General features: G+C 38.7%; 1 protein-coding gene across 6 annotated transcripts in view; it reads right to left on the minus strand.

Annotated features, from left to right (window-relative positions):
* Lpar1 (lysophosphatidic acid receptor 1) overlaps positions 1–14,850 on the minus strand; it is a 139,550-nt gene extending 124,700 nt beyond the window's left edge. Inside the window, exons 1-2 of one of the 6 annotated variants that reach the window (XM_040286150.2) lie at positions 13,688–13,846; positions 10,236–10,348 (exon numbers count right to left, since the gene is read on the minus strand). The gene's annotated coding sequence lies outside the window, so the exon portion shown is untranslated. Of the gene's footprint in view, positions 1–10,235; positions 10,349–13,654; positions 13,847–14,010; positions 14,148–14,492; positions 14,620–14,713 lie in introns of those variants that run through there. The other 5 variants (XM_040286152.2, XM_040286151.2, XM_040286149.2 and 2 more) reach the window with 5 other exon arrangements.
* Positions 14,851–25,249: the final 10,399 nt, after the last annotated feature.

Here is a 25,249-nt window from a genome sequence, read left to right on the forward strand (position 1 = left end):
TGCAGGGAGAAATGGGAGCAAGTGCTCAAGGATTTACATTTGGATATGAATCATTAGTGTGTGTGCATCTTATGGCTGTACCATAGGAATACTTTAATTCATTGTGAATATGGATACTTGGTAACATTTTAGTAGTAGAAATCTGATAATGAGCCTTCTTAGAAACATGCTTGGTGTATTCTGTTGCTTTGTCTCATTTTAAATTGAAAATTAAGGGAATGCGTTATTTTTAGTTGTAACTCTGCCAATATAACTACCTAGAGGCCTGTTGCCATTTCTGTCTTCAGTGAAATTTTTGTCCCCAAGAAAGGATTACAATTTTTTTTAACAGATTGGGTTGGTGCAGTGTATTCTTGGTTAACAATAATACTCATGTAGCTTTGGGAATTTGAATTAGTGAATATTCATGATGTGTAGAAAGGCATAATACACACTATTATCTTAGTCACACAAAATGGGATGTGATGTGTGTCCATATATTCATAACCTGGAGGGACCATCCAACTAAGCTGCTTGTGAATGGATGACTTTGTTCTTTACTTATGTTTTTATTTTTCCTGTAATACATAGATTAACTTTTTTAAAAAGCTATTTAAAAAATAGAAATCAGCACCGCAATAATTCTTACCATTACTTTAAAAATTCACAAAGAAGCTATTACATAATCATCTGATCTTCATTCATCAAAACTTAACTTTATGGGGCTGGGGCTGGGGCTCGGGCTCAGCAGTAGCGCACTTGCCTAGCATATGTGAGGCACTGGGTTGGATTCTCAGCACCGCATATAAATAAATAAAATACAGGTCTATTAAATATATATATATTTAACTTCAGTGTTCTTACAAATTATGCATGGTTACTAAATTGATAGCTACCCTACATAAATAGTGTTTTTAACCCACCAAATCTACTTGTCCTACATAACCAAGCCCAGCTTTGTGCAGATCCTAGTACAGAGCAAGCCTTTAATATGTGCTGTTATTTAGCAGTATACTACATGGCTGTTACTCAAAACTGTTTCAACAAACACCTACATTCATCTCCCCCCAATTTTTTTTTTTGTTCACATTTGACTTTTGCCAAGTGAGAAGGGGGGAAAAAAGTCACAAACAGGAAGTCCAAAAAAAATGCCAATTCATCAAACAAAAAGAAAAAAAAATGGCCTTCTACCTGTCATTCTCTTCCAACACTGTATTTTCCTTCCCTAGCTCATTTTTTCCATGACTGAACCATCCCACACACACATTCCATCTTAGCCCTTTACAGAGTTGATCCGTCTTATTCTGCAGACCTAATGAAACGTCACTTCCCCAGGGAAACCCTGAGTCACCCCAAAGTCAGATGAGGTTCCCCATTTAATCTCATATGCTCTTTTCCCTTGCAACATCACATCTTGCATTTACACATTTGGGTGATCATTTGGTCAATATCCTCCTTCCCTCTAGATTCAATGCTTGGTGCCCCATATGATAATGACTACTTTACTCATCACCCTCACCAGAATCAATTATAGTAACACAAAAAGCACTTCTGCAGATTTGATGACAAAACAATACAGAAACCTTATGTCTGGATGGAAAACTCTCTGCAATCACAGATTCAACCAGTCGTGGACAAATAATACTTAGGAAAAAAAATGGAGTCTGTACTAAACATGTACAGACATTTTTCCTTGACATTATTCCCCAACAATATAACAACTATTTACATGGAATTTACATCTTATTAGGTATTATAAATAATCTATAGATGATTTAACTATGCAGGAAAATAGTTACAGGTTATATGCAAATGCTATATCATTTCATATAATGAGCATCCATTGATTTTAGTATCCCTAGAGGATAGAGGATGTGGAGACATTCCTGGAACCAATCCCCAATACTAAGAAATGACTGTATTTAACTTTTTAAGTTATGAAGTGAAAATATGTACTAAAAAATAATGAAAATTGGGGAAGATCAAGAAAATTAAACACATACTAATTTTTTTTTGGGGGGGGGGCATGGAGAATAGGATTGAAAGTCCTACTTTTATACCCTGCTAGTAACACAGAAACTGAGACTGTATGTAATAAATACATGTTGAATAATGAATAAACATAACTCCAGAAAGCACAGGATCAGACTAAAGCAGTGTCTTTCAAAGCATTATTTATGATTAGATCAGAGTTTTCAAAATATCTGAGTGTGAATAGCACTCTTTTAATGAAAATAGACTAATGGGAAAAATAGAAAATAGAATTACTGTATACGGTAGACTGCAAGAAACTGTTGTTTCATTCATGTATATACAAATATTTCTAACTATGGGTCATGGCCAAAAATCTTTGAAAATCACCAAATAAAATTACTCAATGCAACTCCTCTCAACTTTCCATTAAATGCTAAAAAATGTGCACAAAAATTAGCAATAGCACTGGGAAAATTTAAAAGGGGGAGCCAAAATTAAGACACTATTTCCACTAAACATACATTGCAAATAATAAATAAGAAGATATCCTTGGCCCACATGCATGAGGCATATAGCACCTTTTGAACTCAACAAGATAGATGCTCTGATGCACATTAAAAAAAAAAAAAACTGTGTCAACTCGGGAATGCAGAACATGCAATTGCCCAGATAAATACTAGAACACCACCACCCAACTAAAGGAGAAGCACCTTCTGAGAACAAAGCAAGAGGCTTAAGTGGGCCCAAGCACAGATTTGACTACAAAAAGTTTACACTTAAAAGACACACATTATTTAAATATATACAGAGAAAGAAGGAACAATAAAAGTAAAGGCACACTAAATTATTTTATTGCACAGGAGTAGGATCAAAACTTATTTAATGTTTGACTTTGGGAATCAGAAACATTTTTATGAATGCAATTGGAAAATGTAGGCAATTACTTTTAAAACTAAAAATTAGATTTGGCCATTTCACAATACTATAGATGTATGAAACAAATAATTCACAGAAAAAGATAAATGACCGAGAAGCATAATATTTGATTGAACCATATGAAATTGCCATTTTTACAGGATAAGAGTATTCAGATATCTGTCATTTTGTATGACTCAGCCAATCAACAATGATAACAACAATGTAGCTAATGCATTCAATTTAACAGGCATTTGAAAAGCATTAAATGAAGATTTTTGTATGTCATTTCTGAATAAATAAGGACTATAAGCCTAGAGGCATTATGTGCTCTATTTAAGGCCATGCAGCTGAGTACTGATAGAAAAAGACTTAAAATAGGGCACTGCCCGACAAGCCTGAGTTCTTCACAGAAGCTGCAGCACCTTTCAAGAAAAACGAAACTTTAAAAGAATTAACATTAAATGTTATCACTTATAATAATAAGTATAAAAATAATCTTTCCCTCTTAAGAGGAACCTCAAAACAAAATCCAGATAATTGTTGCTTATGGACAAATATATGAAACGAAATGACACCAAAAGTTTAAAATCAGAAGAATAAATGAAGTCATTTCAGACAAAGAAAAAAAAAGAAAAAGAAAATTGGTAACATTAATAGCAAAAAAAAAAAAAGAATGGGCTATTTTATATTGATAAAAAATAACAAAGACCTAACTGGAATACGCATTTCATATTGCTATTTAACACATAGAAATTGTTATAAAGAAATTGACATTTGATTCCAACCCTATAAAAAAAAGAAAGAAATTGTAAGAAGCCCACTGGTAGAGGCACACTAAAGGACTATTATTGGTCTATAACAATTTGAGAAGATAAATGGGGCATAGAGAGTGTGTAAATACTACTATTATATTCACTGAACTAATACACATGTATTGTACTTGTCACCTATAGAAAACCAGGCTCTTTTTAAGCAGTAAGGAAACAGAAACCATTAGTTCACAAGAAATAAAAAGCTATGTTCACTTACCAGAGTAAACTAAACAAATAATACCAAAGTTTACATGAATAAGCACCAATAATCAAGCACTCTTCAGCTACATTATATTGAATCACTAGCAGGTTTATACCTCCCAATGAAGGCAAGTACAAACAAGAAAATTTACTTTCCCTGTATTGTTATAAATTTTATAGTTATCAACCCCCAAGCCACACCAAAAAAAAAATTTAGTGAATATTATTAGCATATAACATAAAATTTAAGCTATTTCCACTTTTAAAAATTACCACTTTCAGACAGAAAAATCATTTCTCAACAATGCCTGACTCACAATTAAAAATAAAATGCTAATTATTTCAAAATTATTAAAAATTAAGCACTCTTCCTCAAAAATGCTAAAGCCGTCTCTTTTTTTTTTTTTTTTCTTTTCTTTTTTTCCTTGTGGGGTAGATTCAGGGACTGAACCCATGGCCTCATGCATGCTACACAAGAGCTCTACCACTCAGCTACATTCCCAGCCTGTTTTATTTTGAGACAGGGTCTTGCTAAGTTGCCCAAGCTGGCCTCAAACTTACCATCCTCATGCCTCAGCCTCCCAAATAGCTGGGATTACAGGTATGTGCACCTTTCTTTTTCTTTATCAGCAACTCCGTCCTCCTCCATTTCCCTTCCTCCAGTTTCACTTAACTAATTCTGTTCACCCTTTAAGTCTCAGACACTTTCCTACCCTCCTAGACAAGGTTTTTGGGCTTTCTGAACTCTTCCAGGATGCCCATTTCTTCTAATGCCAATAAGATGATGTAGTTGCTCAAAGTCTGTTGCCTTCACTGGACTGTAAATCTCATGAAGTCAACCCTGTCTCTTATTCTAATATGTTCAATATAAGGTAAATATATTTTTCCATTTATCCAAATATTTATCATGAATAAGTTTGTTAATTTTTGTCCAAAGAGTTTGAATTTCCACCACATGCAAAGTAATGTACTAAGCTTTGGAAAAAAATCAGAAAACAGGAATTTAAAAACAAAAATCTTTGCCCTCATCTAAGGAAAGGTCAGAAGAAAATAAGAACAACAATGAAAATGTCAGGTGAGCTGGATAAATAGGAAAGATCACACAATTTTAAATGCATGAGTTAAAGAAGGCATCACCAAGAAGGTGGTGACCTTTGAGTTAAGACATGAAAATGATAAAAGAACAAGCATTTGGATACCTGGGAAAGAACATCCTAGGCAGAATGGATGGGTGACGGCAAAGACCTGGAAACTATATTCCCTGGGAACACCAGCACCTAAAGATAGGAAGAGGAGCACTAGTCCTCAAAAGAGACTGAGAAGAAGCAAGCAAAGATAGGAAATGAGTAGTTAAATAAGATGAATATTAGGTATTGAAATTATTATCCAGTCTTTAGAAATTTAAAATGAAAGATTTTAATGACATGTGTACATACTTTTGAAACAAACTAGAATGCTATTAAACATTCACTAAGAGCAAATGTTAAAAATTGCAAGAAATTATCACAAAATGGAATAAAGAAGCTATTACTGAGTGGTGAAATTATAAATGAATCTCCTATACATACTGGATTTTCCAAAATGAACACATATGCCAATTAATAAAATTAATATAATCTTAAAAAATCATATGGCTTAAAAAGAAAAAAGAAGAAATTTATCTTTGTTCTATCTCACCTGCAAGAAGGCATGCCAATACAATTATCTGAAATTAAATAAATTCTTTACTAGAAAAGGCTTTTAAAAATGTAGGTACAGTGCAAAGTTATATTGCAGTCTACCTTTTACCTTAATTTGGCAATGAAAACTTAAAATGATTTGACCAGACTTTAAGAACCTTATTAGAGTTTCTCAAAGTATGGTCCTTAGGATCCTGGGATTTCCAAGTTGTTCTGAGAAATCTATTTGTGTTTTATTGTAGTGATGACAGCAGTATGACACACATTGCTATTGTCTTATAGTAAATTAAAATTAATTTGAAACTCTCTTTAGTTCCCAAATCATCACCAATCTCCCAATAATGCTAAAGGTATTTTTCAGAGAACAGTAGCTGGAATGGATTGTTTCAGGGATTTCTGTTCATCCCAAAGAACATATGCTGAAATGTGCACCACTTCCTTCATATCATCCCAGAACCTCCTTATCAAAAGCCATTGTGGCTGCTCAGTGAATGCTTACAAAACCAAACCATCTGCTAAAAACAAACAAGAAAAAAAAAAACACTAAAGAATCTGAGTCTTATTAAAATGCTGAGTTTCTCATTCACTCTCAAAAATTCTCTCCAGCTTATCACATAAATTTCACTGGCCTTTACACATCAAAATTGTTCAACATATTACAATTATTACTGATCACTGCAAGCTCTGACCTCTCAGCTAAGCTTCAAACTCCAATTTGCAGCTATCAGCTGAACATCTCTGCCTAGATGTTAAACATGTCTAAAACTAACAATCTTCCCTGCAACAATCTTCATATCCCTATGTCCCATCTGTTAATGGCATTAACATGCCCTTTTTTGTTCCCAACAGCCTCTAGCATCCTCCCTCCACAGCCTTCAAGATTATCCCCAAATGCGCCATCACTCTCTGCCAGAAATAAATTGCAAGCACCCTTCCCCACTCACGTGCATACTCTGGGCCCTCTTTATTACTCTGGCATGTAATGAACTTCTTCACCCCCCTGCAGCCAGTGTCCTGCCCCAATGTAAATCATTCTTCTTCCCCAAGGCAGACTTACCCTTTTCATCCATCCCCATATAGATGCAGACAGCTTTGTTTAAACCTTGGTTTACATTATTTATCACTGCTTGATCTTAGTCATTTGTGTCCATGTCTTTCCATGTTTATAAGCTACTAGAAAGCAGGACCCAAGCTTTTTTGGTTGTTTTCTTTTCAGTGTTCTCAGTCAAGCAGGAGGACACAGAAGTAGTCCAAGATTTCAGTCGCATGAAACTGAATTGAAAGGATTTCAGATGAAGTAACTAGAGAACAGACCCTGCTGGATTTGGAAGTCAGTCATCGTGCTCTGGCCTTGGAACCTTTACATCTCTGTGTCTACTCAGAAAGTAAAGCAAGCAGTTCTCTGTGGAACAACAATAAATAGTGAGGACAGAATGAGTACCTCATTTTCTTGACATTACAATAATCCTTCCCTCAATGAATCATATAGTGGAAGAAATCAAGGCAACCCTTTTACAGAAAGCAATTGTTTCAGTTGCATAAGAACAGGCCATCTTTGTCAGCTGCTGATTACAGACTTCTAAGGGGTGGGGTCTTCCTTTGATACTCCCACAATGGAACCTGCCTGTAAGGAATGACTCTGTTTATCTTCTGTGCTCCAGAAGTGGTTCATGGGCCTTCCATTCTTGCCTTGTTTTCTACCTAAGGAAAAGCTCACAGATACCAAACATGTGCTCTGACATTCCCCTGCTCCCCTCACATGAGATCCAGATGCAGCAGAGACCTTGTGGAAGTAACCTTCTCTGGGATATTTGTCATCTTGATTATCATACAGCTGGAATTAGTTTTCTTATTTCCCTTTCAGAACAGCCAGACACTCATATCACTCTGACAAGAACTCTTAATTGAGTAATGCCATGGTGCCCCAGTCTGAGGAGAGTCCATGCAGGTGTTTCTGGCTTCAAATAGGTCACCTGCAACAGAAGCCTCAGGAATAGCCTCTCCATAACAAGAGGAGACCCAGGCAAGTGCAGTCACACACACATGAATATGTACATGAGTATATGAAAACATACCCCAACACATAAATAAACTCAAATAGAGTTTTCTAGGTTCACATGGGCGGAGAGTGAGGATGAAAGGTGAAGTAACAACTGGATGACCAAGGCGGGTTAATCAGACCAAGGGGTAAGGTTGGAGTGGCAGATTATCTCATTTACTTTAGACATATCTATCTTGTTTGAATCATTATGAAAACCACATAGTTTTTACAAAAGAATGCAGCTACCTTCTTCTGGTTGGAATGCTTTCTACCACATTCATATCTCTGAGTGACTTTGACAAGAACATAAGTAAAAGATTTGAACGAAACACCCCGCCACAAGAACGTGACCTCCAAATAAGTCTGACTTTCCACAAACAAGATTTGGATTTTTCTAAGAAGCAAACCACAAACTGAACATAGAAATTCAAATACAAGTTGGGTCAAAAGTAGGAATATCCAAAATGAGATAGAACCCCTCCAGGGCTACAGATAAGACACAACTGTGTCTGGCTCTTGGTTATTTTTCACAAGCAATAGGTAAATCTTGGCAAAACATTGCAAGTTTATAAGATGAACTTGAGAAACCCAGCTGTCTCCTTCTCTTATAGGGAAAAGCTGTCGGACCTAAAAGCCCTGAGACTACTTTGAGGAAAAAGTTCCTGGACTTGAATAACTCAAAAGACATACCGCCATACTTGAAGGCATTTCAAAAGAACTTCAGGTCAAATGCAAGCTCCATGATAGAAGGGGACTTACACATCTCATTTTCTACTATCCTCTAGTATATGGTGGATGCGCAAAAATACCTGAATTGAATGTGGAATGAATAAATGAATAATATAAAGTATTAAGGAAAGTGTAAATGCAAACTAGAATTGCCATGTCAGCTGTTATTCCTATTTTATATAAGAGAGATACCTTGACTTACTCAGCCATAGCACAACTGGAAACAGGAAGCCTCCTGACTACCTCTGTCTTGATCTTTCTTTCCTCTTCTAGGTTTGAGGATCCTTCTTTCCTCACCTAGAGTCCTTGCAGATCCTGGTCTTCCAGGATCCCTCCCTGGTGCTCCCCATCACCTCCTCTACCACACTGACCTCAAGAACCAGATACCCCTCCAGATTCCCCAGCTATGATGTTCCAGTAGTGCCTGAAGCCTCATAACCATGACACACAGAATTGTAATTATTGTTAATACGTCTTTGAGCTTCCCCTGAAGAGTGGGAATCCTTTCTTACTTGTCCTTACCCACTATAGTACCTAGCACAATGTCTTCAGGGAATAGGCAGTCAGGTAAGTGCTCCTGGACTAGAACAGACTTTGCTTCCTCTGCCGCAATTTGGTTCTCCTTCCAAAGAGCCAGAAACATCCCTTCATTGGAGCAGAATTTCAGAATGAAGGTGGTTAGGGATTAGCTAAAGAAAACTACTTGGAATTACAGAAAGAAAACCACATATAACAGACATGAAGTCTAATCTAGACCATTTTTCCAACATTTAAGATAATAAAGAGGAAGGGTTCATAGTAGCAGTCCCTATATTGTGAGTCCTAAACCTTTCACAACCACCCATAATGGCCATAAGGAACAAAAATCTTCTTTAACTAATAATCACAACCTTAGAAATCTCACCCTTCAGGAGGATCCAAGGCCAATTTTTGTCCAATTTGCTTTTTCTCTTTTAGAGGAAGAAGCTAGTTTTAAAATCACTTTTCTTCATTTCTATAATATAGCAAGCATAGCCTGATTTGCCTTATGCAGACTTATACATGTTTGTTTTAGCACTGGACTGAAGTTAAGAGTCTGCCCTGTCATTATCTCACTTTTTTAAAACAGTACCACAAAAAGAAAATAAATTATAACCTAAACCCATGGATGCAGTAAATATTCCCCTTTCCTTTTGGCGGGACTGGTGGGTGACTGAATTTTACATGAATTTCAGGGTTAAAGTTTCCATAGCACTAATCACATGACAGGAGCTCATGTCCAAGTATTAACCCATTAAGTCCCAAGTTTTCAATTCTGCAGATTTCAGTGAAATTGACACAGGTGCATAAAAAAAGACCAAGAATCATAATTAAGAGCTTATGTATCATTATCTTATTGTATTTCAATTATTTTATTTTATTTTATTATTATATAATTACATATTTCATACTATAAATTTTTATAGGTGTTCCACATCTGGAATGTTGCGGGGGGAAATTAGTTAACGTAATTTCTTTTAGTCTATCCCCACAAGTTAATAATATAACAACACTACTCTGAAATCCTGCTAACTTACTAAAATAACATGCCAACTAATTTAAATATAATCTTCATCCCCAACACACACACACACACACACACACACACACACACACACACACATCTATACTATGTCCTAAGAAATAAGTATACTGACCTTGGGCTCCTTCAACTTAACTAAATTAATTTAATAGACATGACAAATGCAAATCCCTTTGCAGAAAGCAAAAAAACTGCTGGGAGGATCATTCACTCCAGTCGTATGGAGAAGCAGCTGACCTAGTATCTTTTAATTATCTGTTTCCAGCACCTCCAGACTCAAACCCGATTTAAAGTCTTTACCTTAGTCAACTCCTGCTTTAACATGCAGCTGAAAACCTCACCTGTGACACGAGCACTGGGGTGGAAGAAGGAACCTACAGAGCTACTCAATACCACCTCTCCCAGGTGGCTGCAGAGATTCTTCCTGAGACATGGTGAGCTAACGGCTATAGGTCTAGGAATTTAAAAAAAAAAAAAAAAAAGTTCAGAAGTATTATACAGGATTGAGCAAGCTACTTCTATTGCAGGACCCACTACATAAAGGATTCTCAGGATTCTATTTACACCCTTTACAGGGGCATTAACCCTATTTCCAAATTAACAATAATTATTTCCTTTTGTGCTACAAACATTCAACCACTGAGGTTAAATACTATGTATAACATAAACAGGGTCAAGAAAGCCAGTCACCAGAAGAGTCATGTTTAAGTTAGCATTAACCAGAAAGTCCTTCCATAAACAAAAAAAAGGGGGGTGGGGAGGAGTCGTGGAGAGGGAGAAAAAAGAAAAATGCTGTGATGGTCAGCTCTGGGCCTGCCTGATGGATTTAACACAAAAACTCAGAAGGCCCCATAAGGCCCAAAGATAACACACTCTCACCAATTTTTACTAAATTAAATTTCTCGAATACAAAAAGCAATTTTTGGAGAGAGGGTGAAAAAAACCACATATTAGTTTTTTTTAAATCTATATATAATAAAATTAAATAAACTAGCAATTGTGTCCTAAAACTTAGCTGCCATGAGTTACAGAAGAATGTAACAGAATAAAAGCCCAGTCATCTCTCATCATTTCATCCCTCACTCTGCCCCTAAATGTGTTTCTCTACTTCACCACTCCTGAGAGCACAACTCCTTAACATAATATCCAGGTTTTCCCATAGTCCAACACTTTGTAACTTTCCAACCTTCATCAGTGGGAACTCTGACTACCTCCACTCAGGAGAAGGCTTCACTCTCCCACCTTTCATCCAAGAGATGCATCATCCTTCAAGTTCTGTTTGTGAAGTCTTTGCCAGAGTCAGAATTTAATTTTCCGTTCCCTGGCATGCCAAGTTTCTTGGACTCCACAACCACACACTGTTATGCAATATGGCACATATATACACATTTGGTGTATACTGCAGTTTGTTTCATAATAGCTTTCCAGAGCTTTCTTTTCATCATCCTTATATCCATTACCATGGAAGGAGTTCAATGATTGCTTCTTGAATTAAACTCTCCTCTTTTTCTCCCAATTTTTTATGTCTTCCTTATTAATCCTCCATAAGCTATTTCAACAATAACACAATATGAACTTTTGGGTAACATGATATATAAAAATAAGAAACCAGACAGTAGTAAGATGCTGACTTAATGAGGCAGAGTTTTAGACATTCAACCAAGAATTTGTATTTGAGTTTTTATGACATCACACTTCACTTAAAACTAAATTGTGTCCCTCAAGTGTGTAGACATATTGATACCAAAAAAGTCAAAGAAAAGAAAGACAAGCCACACATCAAATACAGACATTAAAAACTTGACCTCAAACTAAATTTCCAAAGTCTTGATATTTGTTGAATACTTGGAGCTTCCCAGTGAAAATGATACCATGTATTTTGCCCAGATTACAACTTTCCCTTACTAAGCATTAGAAATGACCCTGTCCCCTAAAGATCACTAACTTCAGACAATGTCAGTGTGTATCAAAAAGACCCAGCAATTGAGATTTATACGCCCTTCATATGTCCCAGAAAGTGGAACAAGAGAGATTAAGAAAAACTTCACAAAGTCTATGATTTGAGAAAAAAAGAAACAAAATTATATTTTGGAAAATATTATCTTTTAATGAAAACAGAAGTTTCTAAAGGGCTGCCACTTACATTCCCACCTCTGTTATTTTTTCCCATCTCTCACAGGGATACTAAGAGCCAAGCTGAGTGCCCAAAGCCCTGGTCAGCAGCTGTTCCCCCTGAGAGGGTGCAAACAGCAAGTTGCTCGGAGGATACCTAGTAGAAGTCAGACTACAAGAATCACCCTGACCTCATGTGAATTTTAAAGCAACACAGGCTCACAAGTGTTAATAAGGGTAACCAGAGGTTGAATTGAGAGAGGAAAGTACTACTGCTTGAATACTGAATGGAAGAGGGGGAAAAAAACAGAGGAAATCAATTTCCAGCTCAAGGTTCTTTTCCTTCCAGGGACATCCCTTGCTGCTATTTTTGTTTGTTTTTATTGTTCTTTCCATCTTTTGGGCTCTGCTGCCCTCCTGTTTCCCTCTCCAACTAACCCTCTCGCACTTCCCTTTCCTCCCTTCTTACTGTTCTATCATGGGATAACCACCCACCAGCTTCTAGTTACTGGAGAACTGGAAGGAAAGAACAGCAAAGCTCATCAAAACCCTCCATTTTCCAGATGAGGACTCTGAGAACAGAGCTGTCCTGATCCGGCGAAGGTCGCGCCGCTAGGGGACGCCCGGTGCAAGTGGGCTAGAATTATGACAAGGCTGTCCTCTAGCCTGGATCCTTGGCCTCAGCCTTCCTGCCTCACATAACCTCCTTCTCTTGCTACTTGGTTTCTTTATCCTCAAATTACACAGAATCAAGAAGAAATGCTGTCCTGATATTCTCACAACGTTGGCGATCGCTATTTATGTGTGTTTGTATGTCTGTGTAAAAGCAATTTTAGTTTGGTTCACACGGCCCTAAGTCTAATAGATATCGTTTTCCCTTGGTATTCATTCTATCTGACAAGGGAGTAACTCCTTAGGAGAAGTTAGCAGTTTTCCGAGGGCCTGAACCTCCCTTTAACCAGAACTGCACTTTGAATCACAGACCTCCGGCTTTACAATCACGTTGGCTGAGCAAAGGACACTTAACGCAAATGGTGAAAAACAGACTGTTAGAACCTGAAGGAATAGATGGCTTTGCCTTAACAACTAGTTACGTTTTCAATATTTACGTTTATCAATAGGTATCCAATGAGAAACACGGCACTCAGTGAACTTTCACAAAAGAGCCCTCACTGGAAATCCAGGTTTGCGAAAAATCCATAGATTTCCACCAAAAGGAAAAGGGAATAAAGCAGACAGCAACAATCTCAGGCCCCAGATAACAGCAACAAGTCCTGGATGCCGTCACTCTTAACACATCAAAAGCCAAATGGCAGCAAAGAAAAACAAGAATAAACTTTAAATTCATTCCCAAAACTAGTCCAACACAAGCCAAACGAGCCCATCGATTTCAAAACCATCGACTCAAAGCCAGGTCCCTCCCTTGCCTTGCATTTCCCAGTTACGGAAACTTTAGTTGAAAGCCCTCAGTCCGGAGGGACGAGAGAGTCGTCAGAGAGAAGTCAGGGATGTGGGAGCCGCGCTCTGCGGGCGCGGGGATCCAGCGGCTGTTCACGTCCACGGGGACACGGCACTGGGGGGACTTCAAGCGCCCCTCGTTAGCCCTCCCGCGTCCCCACCCTGATCCAGATAACCACAGGCCACCTACGTGTCACTTGGGCGAGCCCCGCGTCGCACTAACCTGGCTAGGGGACAGGAGGGCTGGCTGCAGCAACTTCCCTCCGGGTCTGGGTCAACTTGGTGAGGGAGGCCAGGAGAGCCTCGCCTGGCCTTCTGCACGCCGCCTCGCACGCGCGCACACCCACTCAAACCCGACCCGGCGAGCGCGCGCGCACAACACACTCACACTCGCACACGCGCGCACACACAGCCACAAAGCCTTCTGCGGTCTGACGGTGTGAGTTGAGCGCGCCGTTTGGTCGCCGAGCAGTCGCTGCGGCCAGCCACTGGCTCCACGCCCAGGGGGCGCCGTCCCCTGGTGCCGCGTCGCTCCCGCCCCTTTACCTGCACTCGCCACCGCCGAGCGTCCCGCTCCGGCCTCCTTGGGTCTGGCTGGCTTCAGGCGGCGCGGCCAAGTCCCGAGGCCCCCGCCCTGGGGCCAGCAGAGCCCAGCCCTCCGCCCTCCCCTCGGCGGTCGCCCAGAGCTGGCCGCCTCTGAGCCCACCCTGCCGGGGTCCAGTGCTTGGCCGAGAAAAGGGACCCGGCTCCGCGGCGCTGGGCCCAGGCCGCTCAAGTCCCGGCAGCGCTCGGCAAGGGAACCGGGGAATCGCAACTCCCGGAGCGACTCCGCCACCCGGCCCCTACTGCCCAGGCTCTGGCGAGCTGGCAGGGTCGGCGGGGGAGGGGGCCCCAGGGGTGGCCGAAGAAGCAGCGCGAGACACTGGCCTCCTTTCGTCCTCCGCCGTCTTCCTTTTATGCTTGCTCCACGTAGCACAAGTCAGCAACACCCGCACCCCCAGACGCCCTCCTCGAGCTCGCCCCCTTACCTGTGTGGCGCACCCACGGCCCCTGCCTTCAGCACGCCCCCTCCCCCATTCATTCGCTGAACTTCCCGCGGTCGCTGCAGGTCCAGAGGCTGGGGGTGGCCTGAGCTTCCCATTCATTATCTTGCCAACCCTCTGCTCCCCCGCCCCAGATCAGACACACCCTCTGCTGGAGACCCAGGGCGGCCAGCTCGGGATCGCCACCCCCAGCCCCCTGCGCTCACCCCACTGCCAGACAGCTTGCAGGACTCCGGTGGGCGCCCCTGCACGTTGCATTTTCATTTTGTCTCTTTTCTCTCCCCACTCGAAAAGCTCTGGAAGACATCGCAAGGCCCGCCAAGCTCCCGGTCTCCGTTCAGTTTCTAAACTTTAAAGAAGGCACAAAGTTTCTCCCAGGGCAGCCCTGGACTGGAAGCTGCAAAGAACGGGGTCGACTTTGCTACTGGAAAGGCGTGTGTTTCTGGTTCTGAACTTTCACTGACTGGAGCTGTTTGCCGAAGCAAGTGTGCCTGTGCTCCCCTAGTCATCCAGATCCGTGATTATAAAATTCTCTTCCGCTTTCCCAGTCTAACTCTGCAAGTGCAAACTATCAATTTTAGTTAGAGTAATTAAGGGCGGAGAAAACACACCTGGAGGTGTGGGCGGGAGCGGCGAGGGACTAAGGCCTCCTAGGGATCATTCTCCAAAGAGTGGCAGCCACCAGGATTCGCCCAGGTCCTATAACATCACTCAGTTGATGTGAGTCTCGCCAGTCACTCAATCCCACCCACCCACGTCCCACCCCTGGTTCCTCAGGCTTTCCGGAGTGATCGGAATTCTCTGCTTCTCCCTCCACCACTAAAGCCACAAGCACGTATCAAAGGTAGCTGCTTGAAAATAAAAGCTTAATCAGCACTCGATGGAAAGGTCACACAGGTCGGCCCCACAGCAGTATGGGAGGACTGATGTGACCACATTTAAGAGGGAATGCTGGACAGCAAGGCAGGGCTTTGGTGGTGGTCACTCGGATAGTGGGCCTTGCATAAGGGAGAGGTCACTGTAATCAGCGGTGGGCATTGAGAGTAAGACTCCCACTGAATCTTACTTTTCAAGCCTCCACTGAGTTGTGCACTGAAGAGACCATGACCATTTCCTGCCAGTGACTTCTTAGAACCTTGACCAAGCTCCTGTGGGTTTTGCAAGATTTTCAAGGCTGAGCCGTGGCCACTGATCATTTACTATTCGAAGTTCTTTCCTTTAAAAAAAAAAAATCTTTTAAATCAACTTTAAACGAGGCTGCTTTCTCTCTTTTCTTAACAATTTATGATTCATTTTACAATCTGCTTAAAATATGAAAAAAAATTAAATTGTAAAATTCACAATGCTAGTATGTTCATGCACTGCACCAATACATATGAATATTTAGCCATTCTTATCTCCTAAATAAGAATAAAGGTTTATCCTAAACTGTAAGGAATATTACATTGGAATGAATAGAAAAATGTTCAATATAAAATCTAAGTATCATAAAAAGTATTTATTGGAGGGGCTGAGGATGTGACTCAGTGGAAGAGCACTTCCTTATCCTTAGCATGTGCAAAGCCCTGGGTTTGATTCCTGGTATCCTACCAAAAGGGAGAAAAATATGTTGTAAGGGAAGTTGCCAGGTGCAGTGGCACAGTGACTCAGAAGGCTGAGGCAGGAGGATTGCAAGTTTGAGGCCAGCCTCAGAAATTTAGCAAGACCTTGTTTCAAAATAAAAAAATAAAAAAGGACTGGGGATGTAGACCAGTGGTAAACTATTAATTTTAGTTCAATCCCAGCACCAAAAAATGAAAGAAAGAAAAAGAACACACTGAAAGTGGATTTTATTTGTAACTATAGTGTTACTCAATTCAGAAAAATTTTTATTATTTAATTTTTCTTTCTCCTTCCTACTACACCACCCATGTATTAGGTTTCTCAATACCAGTTCTTCTATATCTAAAGAAAAGATAGTTGTAAAGTTAACTATTTCCATTGTTAGCTTTTTCCCATAAATAAAGAATACACTACAATAAGTTTTTTACCTAGTGCTCTGCTTGAATATTTTTAATACATTGATTTTCATCTCTTGCCTTTTTAAGGAATGCTGCTTCTGCTTCAAATGCCTATTTATTACCGTAACTACTCTCTGGTCCTTTCTAACATCGAACGGGGACTTCTGAACTTATAAGATAGGTGTTTTTAAGGCTAAGTTAGGGACTGAGGCTATAGCTCAGAGGTAGAGAACTTACCTAGCATATGAAATGCCCTGGGTTCTGTTTTAGCCCTACAAAAAAGAAAGAGAGGGAGAGAGAGACAGAGGCAGGCTTTTGTGAGTTTTTTGCTATAAGGTACTTTCCTCTTTATTTGGTCAACCATGCCTAAAATGAAGTTAAAAACAAAATAAAAGGCCTACCTGGACAGACCTGTCTTCTTAACAAGCATGGACCTGTCCAAAAGAGACAGCTGCTGCAGCCAGCTTTAGGTCAATAACTTTAAAATCAAAAGTAAGTTGTGTGTCCAGTATGAAAGGAGAGAGAAAAACAGATACCACACAGAACCCATTTTAGCACACAGATTAGTCCATCATAACTAGTATTATGTTAGAAATGAACTCATGCTCTTATCTGTAAAATGGAATAATACTAGTACAATCAATTTTATAGGGCTCCAAGTTGTCTTTATCAAAGATAATATGTTTGTTTTTGTTTTTATTTGTTCTTTTGTTCGGTGGTACTGGGGATTGAACCCAGGGGACACTGTGCCCGTGAGCTACATTCCCCTACTTTTTTTTTTTTTTTAATTATTCAAACTCTTTCCAGAATTGGCCTCAAACTTGCAATCCTCCTGCCTTGGCTTCCCAAATAGCTGGGATTATACTCAACCAGCTTAAATACTATATTTGAATGAGCTTCGTAAAATATTAACAATCATCATGTTGCTTTGTTGGAAATGAAGGAGGATACCTTGATATGCGTCATGTGTCCACCTGTCTGGAACCATCCTGTCATTTAGACTTATTTCCACTCTTAAATAGGCATCCTGAAGCTTGCTCTTCTAAACTTTCCCTCCTATCCTCTGCCAAGCAGTCTTTCTACATTTGTTTCTTCAAATGTCTTCAACAGAGCCAAAAATCCAGAAAGAACTAGTGCCATCAGCCATAAGAAAAAAAATATTCTCAGCACAACGAAGAGAAATTTTTGATGAGGGATATTCAAGAGGAGTTTTTACATTAATATCTTAAAGGACACTTTCCAGACTCTGGATTATTGATGTCATCTAGAGGTCCAAGGACTATAATTTGAGAGCATTTAGGATTGAAAAATTGGCTGCTATTGCCTTTAGCACTATTGTTTGTTGGAAAGGGTCTACTAGTCTCGCCAGTGTTCTCTTCCTCCCCATGTTCCCTTGCCTCTGGCAAAAAGCCTTTGAAATTTTCTACTAGGGAGCAATCAAAACTATCAGCACAAAGATCTGCTGGAAACTTTCCCTCCAGTCTATTAATGTAGAGACTGATTCAAAGAATATATTTTGGTGAAACAAAACCCTGAGAGAATTCAGTCTGCTTGAGAAAGGGTTTCAGGTGCCCGAGGGCATAGGTTTCTGCCTTCTTAAAATGGGGTATTTGTGCCTCTCTGGTGTTTTTCCCCCTTAGCCACAGAAAACATGCTCCTTAGCAAACCTTTCTATTTTAAAAGGCCAGCAGCAGAGGTGGGTGGGGCAGCCCATTTTAGTAAAAAATAACTCTCTTTTGAGCAGAAAAGAGAATTCCTGGATTCTCCTTGTTATATTAGCAAGGGGCTTCAGTACAATGTTAAATATATATTATAAGTGATATCTTTTGTTTTGTTACTTTAAAAGAAAAATGTCTGATGAATTAACCTTAAGAATAATGCATCTAGAATGAGATTGTCACCAGACAAGAAGCATATGCCTAGCTATCCAGGAGGCTGAGGCAGGAGGATCACAAGCTCAAGATCCACCTGGAAAACTTATATATAAAACTTATATATTCTCTAAAGAGAATCCAGGAATGGGGAATAGAAGTTGAGATTGTGCGCAGCAGCCTGGAATGAGGATTAGGCTGTCCGGAAACAAAAGTCTGAAACAGAGTGACTGGGCACTCACCTTTTTCTTATCATGTATATCTGCATGAGTAATCAGGTAATGTTGGAAGAAGACCAGGGGCTGGCAAATTCTTTCTCTGCTTTCTTTCTTTTTTTTTTTTTTTTAGATGAAAAAGGCTTTCATCTAAAACAAGGGAAGAAAAAATACATATATTTTCATATATTTATGTATGATAAATTATACATATATGAACTTATTTAACTCTAAAATTACACATACTTTATGTGTGTAATTATATATATATATATATACACATATGTAAATATAGGTGTGTGTAATTTTAAAGTTAAAAATAGACTCATATTCAAAGAAATGGTAGAAAAATTTGATAAAGCAAAATGCTAGTTCTATAAAGCATAGAAAAATAGACAAATTTTTGATAGAAGTGACAGTGAAAAAAAAGAAATGATTAAGACTGAATTAATGTGGTAATTCTAAGAAATGATTTTAGTAGAACTTTTTAACTAAAGCACTGTAAACATTAAAATCTTAAAGGCCAGCAGCAGAGGTGGGTGGGGCAGCCCATTTTAGTAAAAAATAAATTTTTTAAATTTACTTTTAAAATAGAAAGTAAATTATAAAAAATGTATTGATTCAAAAAAATGAAGAATATGAATGTGTTTACAATTACTATGTAATTTGAATCAAAGTTTTGGTAAGCATTATTTTCCAAATCTTCATAGATAGATAACCTCTATTCAAAGGGTTTCAAAGAATAAAAAGAAAGAAAGAAAAGCACCCCAATACTTTCATAAGCTAATATTGATGAATAAATCAAAGACATAGAAAGGAAACTAACAGGCCAATCCGATACAGGATAAAAATATAAATTCTATATATGGTATTATCTTACCAAATTCAGAAATATATTTTAACAAAAGATATTATAAGCACATTGGGTTAATACCATAAATGTAAGAATGATTTAATACTGGAAAATAATTACTACTTTTTTTTGTTTAATCGTAGCAAATAGGAATAGGGAAGAATTTTCTGAACATAATAAGGAGTTGCTGCCGACAACCTCATTCTGTTACTTTTTATTTCTATTTCATTCATCCATTTGTTTTTTTGTTTGTTTGTCTTACAGTACTGGGGATTGAACCCAGAGTGTTCTACCTCTGAATAATAATCCCAGCCATTTTTTGTTTTAAATTTACTTAAAATCTTCCTAAGTTATCCAGGTGGACCTTGTGATCTTCCTGCCTCAGCCTTCTGGATTGCCACCATAACATAATTTTAGAAGCATTATTCTTAAGGTTAATTCAGCAGACATTTTTCTTTTAAAGTAAGTAAAAAAATAAAAAAATGAAAACAAAGATAGCATTTATAACATATACTTAACTTGTACTAAAGCCCCTTGCCAACATAACAAGACAAGAAAAAGAAATTATACTGTAAAAGGATTAGAAAATAAGAAGAAAATGATTTATGGATAATCTAGTTGTCTACTTAAGAAATTCAAGCAAATTTAATTTAATAAAGCATTATATAAAATAAAAATAATTGCTGAACATGGTGGCCCATACCTATAATCTCAGCTACTTGGAAAGCTGAGGTAGGAGTGTCACAAGTTCAAGGCCAGCCTTAGGGGCTTAGCAAGATAATCTCTCAAAAAAAATTAAAAATAGGGCTGGAATTGTGGCTTAGTGGTAGAGCACTTGCCTAGCATGCACAAGGCCCTGGGTTCGATCCCCAGTACCACATAAAAATAAATAAAATAAAGGCATTGTTTTCAACTACAACTAAAAAATAAATATAAAAATAAATAAAAAATAAAAAGGGTTTGTGATGTAGCTCAGTTGTAGAACACCCTTTGGATACACTGCCACTGCCAGTAGAATTTACCTAGTATTGAATATAAGATCAATATGTGAAAGAGCCCAAGCCCATTAGAGATGATAATTTTTTTAAATCCCATTCATGATAACAATAGATCTTTATTATAACTTTAATGAAAACTAATAAATAGTTGCAGTGTCTATATTAAGAAAATTATACAGCTTTATTAAAATGCACTTTAAAACCTACATACCACATGTATGGGTAAGTAGACTCCATATACAATACAATCTACTAAAACTGCAACAAGCTTTTCACAGACCTTGACAAGGTGATTCTAAAATTAATGAAAAAAATGTAAGAGGCCGAGAATAGTTAAAAGAAACCTGAAGTGAATTGGTGTAGTCATAGAGAAACAGTGTAATGAAAAAGAATAGAAGGTTCAGAAACAGAATTACTTATCAATGACTAATGAATCAATGCAAATTCAAGAATCAAATATGTTGTGTTTTAATAGTGATACTGAGATAATAGGCACTCTAAAATACCAGATCCCTACCTCAAACCATTTTCTAAAAGTTTTTAATGAATCAAAAACCTAAATTTACAAAGTGAAACTTCCACAATTTTGGAAGATCGTCATCATTTCAGGGCAGAGAAGCATTTTTTTACACAAAGAACAAAAAAGACAAAACACATTTTTGAAAAATCTCCTTTCTTTCAAATAAAATATGGATGTTGTAATATGCTAGATTTTTGTGACATCCTGGAACTGATAGGATATCTGCCTTGAGCTGTGCAATGAGTATTTTAAGGTCATATGAACAGAATTACCCTCTGTAACAGGAGAAGAGAGGTTTTCCATAATGTGTATTTCTGTTGTTCTGCCTTGATGGCTCCTTATTCCTTCTAGGGCAAGGTGGATGCAGCAATGCTAATGTTTCCTCAACAGAAGGCTCTAAAGCATTTCTGGGTACAGACTCACCCCTCTGACAACCTAAGTTATGAAACAGTTCTACAGATAAATGTAAAGTAGATATATTGTGGGAGAGGCTACAATATCTATTCTTGCCTTCTGGGGCAACAACTAGACAAAAATTTTTAGCCTCTCTTTGCAGTTACTCGAGGTCATGTTAGCTCACTTCTCTCCAGTAGAATGTCAACGTGAGTGACTTCTGCTAATTCTAGGACTATCTATACAATCCTCCCAGGTGTGCTCCTCCAGGTTCTTTTTCCCTTCTAGGCTGACTGGGATGGTGATGTCCACACCAACCTTGTAAACCATGGATGGTTTGAAGTGGATAGGAGCCATCATCCTGACACCTAAGTGTCCGTGTAAAGCACCCTCTGCTGACACTTTTGGGACTCTGTTATCTTAGTTTAACTACATTTCACACACATTCTGAATGTATTTCCAGGATTTTGGTGACACGCTGTAGATTGTGGATGGATCAGAAAAAAGGAGCAATATGGATATACTGCCCTCTAAAATGAGGACTCACCAAAAGTGGGCAAGTTAGAGATGTTAATATTTGTGCAAACTCTGCTTGATTAAGCCCCTATTAGATCTATACTCTTCTAGAAGCAGAGGCAGATTAATTTCAAAGTAAACACACACACACACACACACACACGTGCGCGCACACTCTCTCTCACACACACACACAGAAGATTGGCTAGCAGTATTGGGGATCAACTACTGATATTCCTAACATGGATGAATCTCAAAAACATTCTGAGTGCAGGCATGGTGGCACATGCCTGTAATCCCAGCAATTTGGGAGGCTGAGGCAAGAGGATCGAGAGTTCAAAGCCAGCCTCAGCAGATTAGTGAGGCACTTAACAAATCAGTGAGAACCTGTCTCTAAATAAAATTTTAAAAATTTTAAAAAAACATTCTAAGCAAGAGAAACATCTACTACTGTGTGCTACATGATTTTGTTTGTACTAAGTTCTAAAATAGGCAAAACAAAGCTATGATGACAAAAACAGAACAGAACAAGAGTTGTCTGGGGCAGAGGTGTGTGTGTGTGTGTGTGTGTGTGTGTGTGTGTGGCGGGGGTGAACAGAAAGGCACACAAGTGAACTTTTTGCAATTAGGGAAATGTCCCTATAGGACAATTAGGGAAATGCCCTATATCATTTTGGGGTTTAGGTGGTTACATGGGTGTATATAATTGTCCAAACTCTTTGAACTGATAATTTAAGATTGACAAAATATATTATCTATAAATTCACTTCCATCATACATTTTAAATGCAAATTAAATGATTTTAATCTATCCATGCATTAATTCTAAAACACACTAGTATGGAATAATGTTCAGCCATCAGATCCTTTGGGGGTTACTGTTGTGATTATCCATCTATTAACACTGCAACATCTAAGATCAGAAAATGATTGTACTCCTACATAAAACCAAGACACACTATAAACATGTCCTGAGACAAATAAGATTTTTAAGTCAATAGTTTATTTCTGTGCATGATCCATAATTTTCCACAGCTAGCTTCTAATTCTAAATAAACAAAATAAATACACTTCAATAAATAGTAGCAAAGTTTCTTATGTTTTTAATAGGATATAATAATTACATGACAGAACTCTATTCTCTATTTTGAGATTTTAAATCCATGTTCATATTCTTTTTTTTTTTTTTTTGTACCAGGGATTGAACTCAGGGACACTCGACCACTGAACCACAACCTCAGCCCTATTTTGTATTTTATTTAGAGACAGAGTCTCACTGAGTTGCTTAGCACCTTACTTTTCTGAGGCTGGCTTAGAACTCACAATCCTCCTGTCTCAGCCTCCCAAGCCTCTGGGATTATAGACAATGCATCACTTCTCCTGGTTGAAATCCATGTTATCTTATCCCTGAATTTCCACTTTCCCTTCTCTCACTGATGAATAGTAATATGCTCTGTGCTTACAGCTCGAGAAAGTAGATGACAGGATAGAAAACAGAAGAAGCAAAAATATTTACAAAAAGATTAGGAGAAAAGGATTCACCGAGTGGTATGAAGAAACCTAAGTGAAAAACAATCCTCCCAGACTAGAAACAGATTCTTTGGGAGCAGAACACTGACAGAGAGAGGCCTGTGTGTTCTGAGAGCACAGAGTACTTCTGCCATGCTTCCTGGAAGTAGTGTTGAGGAGGCAGCAGGACCCCAGAGAAGAAGAGACTGCAAAGAATATGAAGGTAGGTGGAACCCAGAAGAGTCAGCAGCAGATGCCCAGGTCCCATGGAGAGCCCAGCAGAAGTGACTTTAGAGAGGAAAGTGTCAGGGCAACCTCGAAGAACCAAAGCTAAGCAGGTCCTCTCTAGCACACTGCCACATGTAAAACTGTAATGGTGGCTGACTTGGGTAGGTAGGTGTCATCCATTCCTTAAAAACTAAAGGCAACTCCAAACGAGCAAGGGTTTTGTTTTCTCACCGATCCTGAAGAATATTCTGAAATGAAAATACTTTTTGAATATCTCAGTGTATTGACTGAGACCCATTGTATTAGATTGAAGGAGCTGCAATAAAAAAGTGTCACAGATAGGGTGACTTACACAACAGGCAGTGTTTCCTCACAGTTCTGGAGGCTAGGATTCTGGGATGAAGGTGTCTGAGGCCTCTCTCCGTAGCTTGCGAATGGCTGTCTTCTCCCTTTACATGGTTTCCCTCTGTTGTCTGTGTCCTCATCTCCTCTTCTAAAAAGGTCATAATGAATTGTCCATTTTATTTTATTTACCTTAATTACCTCTTTAAAAAAAACCCTGCTTCAAATATAATCACATTCTGAGGTTTTCGGGTTTAGGACCTGCAATATGTGACATTTAGGGAGTGGGAAGGACACAATTTATCCAACAATATCCATGAAATGTTCTCATCCATGATTGTTAACAAACATTCAGGCTTCTAAAAATTACAAATCTGGCAAAAGAGTCCCAATGTCAAGAAGATAACTATGTAGACAAAAGATAACCTTAGAGAAGTTACTTCTAATTTGCTGAATCCAAATGGACTGTAATGAGTTTGAAACAGTGACAAAGGACACTTTAAAACCTCTGGGGAAAATGAAGTGTGATCAGAAAAAAAAGGAAGTGATAACTATTGAGCCTTGCTGGAATTTGCTGGTAAGGTTCATTTATCTCTAATTTCTAAGAAAATATCTAAAAAAGAAGAACAAAAAGTTATCTATATAACCCTTTCTGGAACTTTAAGTTTCTGAAAGATTAAAAAAATAACTGGATTTATTCCCAGAAAGAGAACCACACTGATTTATGGAAATTTAGATTCAGAGAGGATGAACTTGACCCTTAGGGGGCAAGTTTGGGCGAATGTAAATTGAGTGTCATAGTCAATTGCAAGTGTAAATTAAATTGCATATCATGATCAACTTAATGAACACAATCCTCCCCCTTCCACAGTTCTTCCAACCCTAAGGGAGAGGGAAGAGGTACAATTCCTGTTCATTTCCACAAGCAGAAATGATGAGCCAGCCTTTGTCAGCAGAGACCCCATTGGACAAATGAATGAAGTGGTCATCAGAGCAGAGAAAGAGGCTATGCATGGGTCCGACAACACAGACTCCCACTTACCAAAGCTGAACAAGTTAATGCTTCTTCTGAATGCCCAAGCTACCAGCAATGGAGACCAACTCTGAGCCCCTTGTATAATCTATTCTTCGAGAAGACCAATGGGAAACTTGGTGGCAAGTTGACAAACTTGGGCCTCTTCCATCCTGGAATGCCTGGTGCTTCCTATTCTGGTGTACCATTGCCTTTCCTGCCCTCAGGGGCTCGGTCAGTTTTGCTCTCCAGGATTTGTGGAATGTCTGGTCCACAGGCATGGAAT

This window comes from Ictidomys tridecemlineatus, chromosome 4, assembly GCF_052094955.1.
Source record: "Ictidomys tridecemlineatus isolate mIctTri1 chromosome 4, mIctTri1.hap1, whole genome shotgun sequence".
NCBI lineage: Eukaryota > Metazoa > Chordata > Mammalia > Rodentia > Sciuridae > Ictidomys > Ictidomys tridecemlineatus.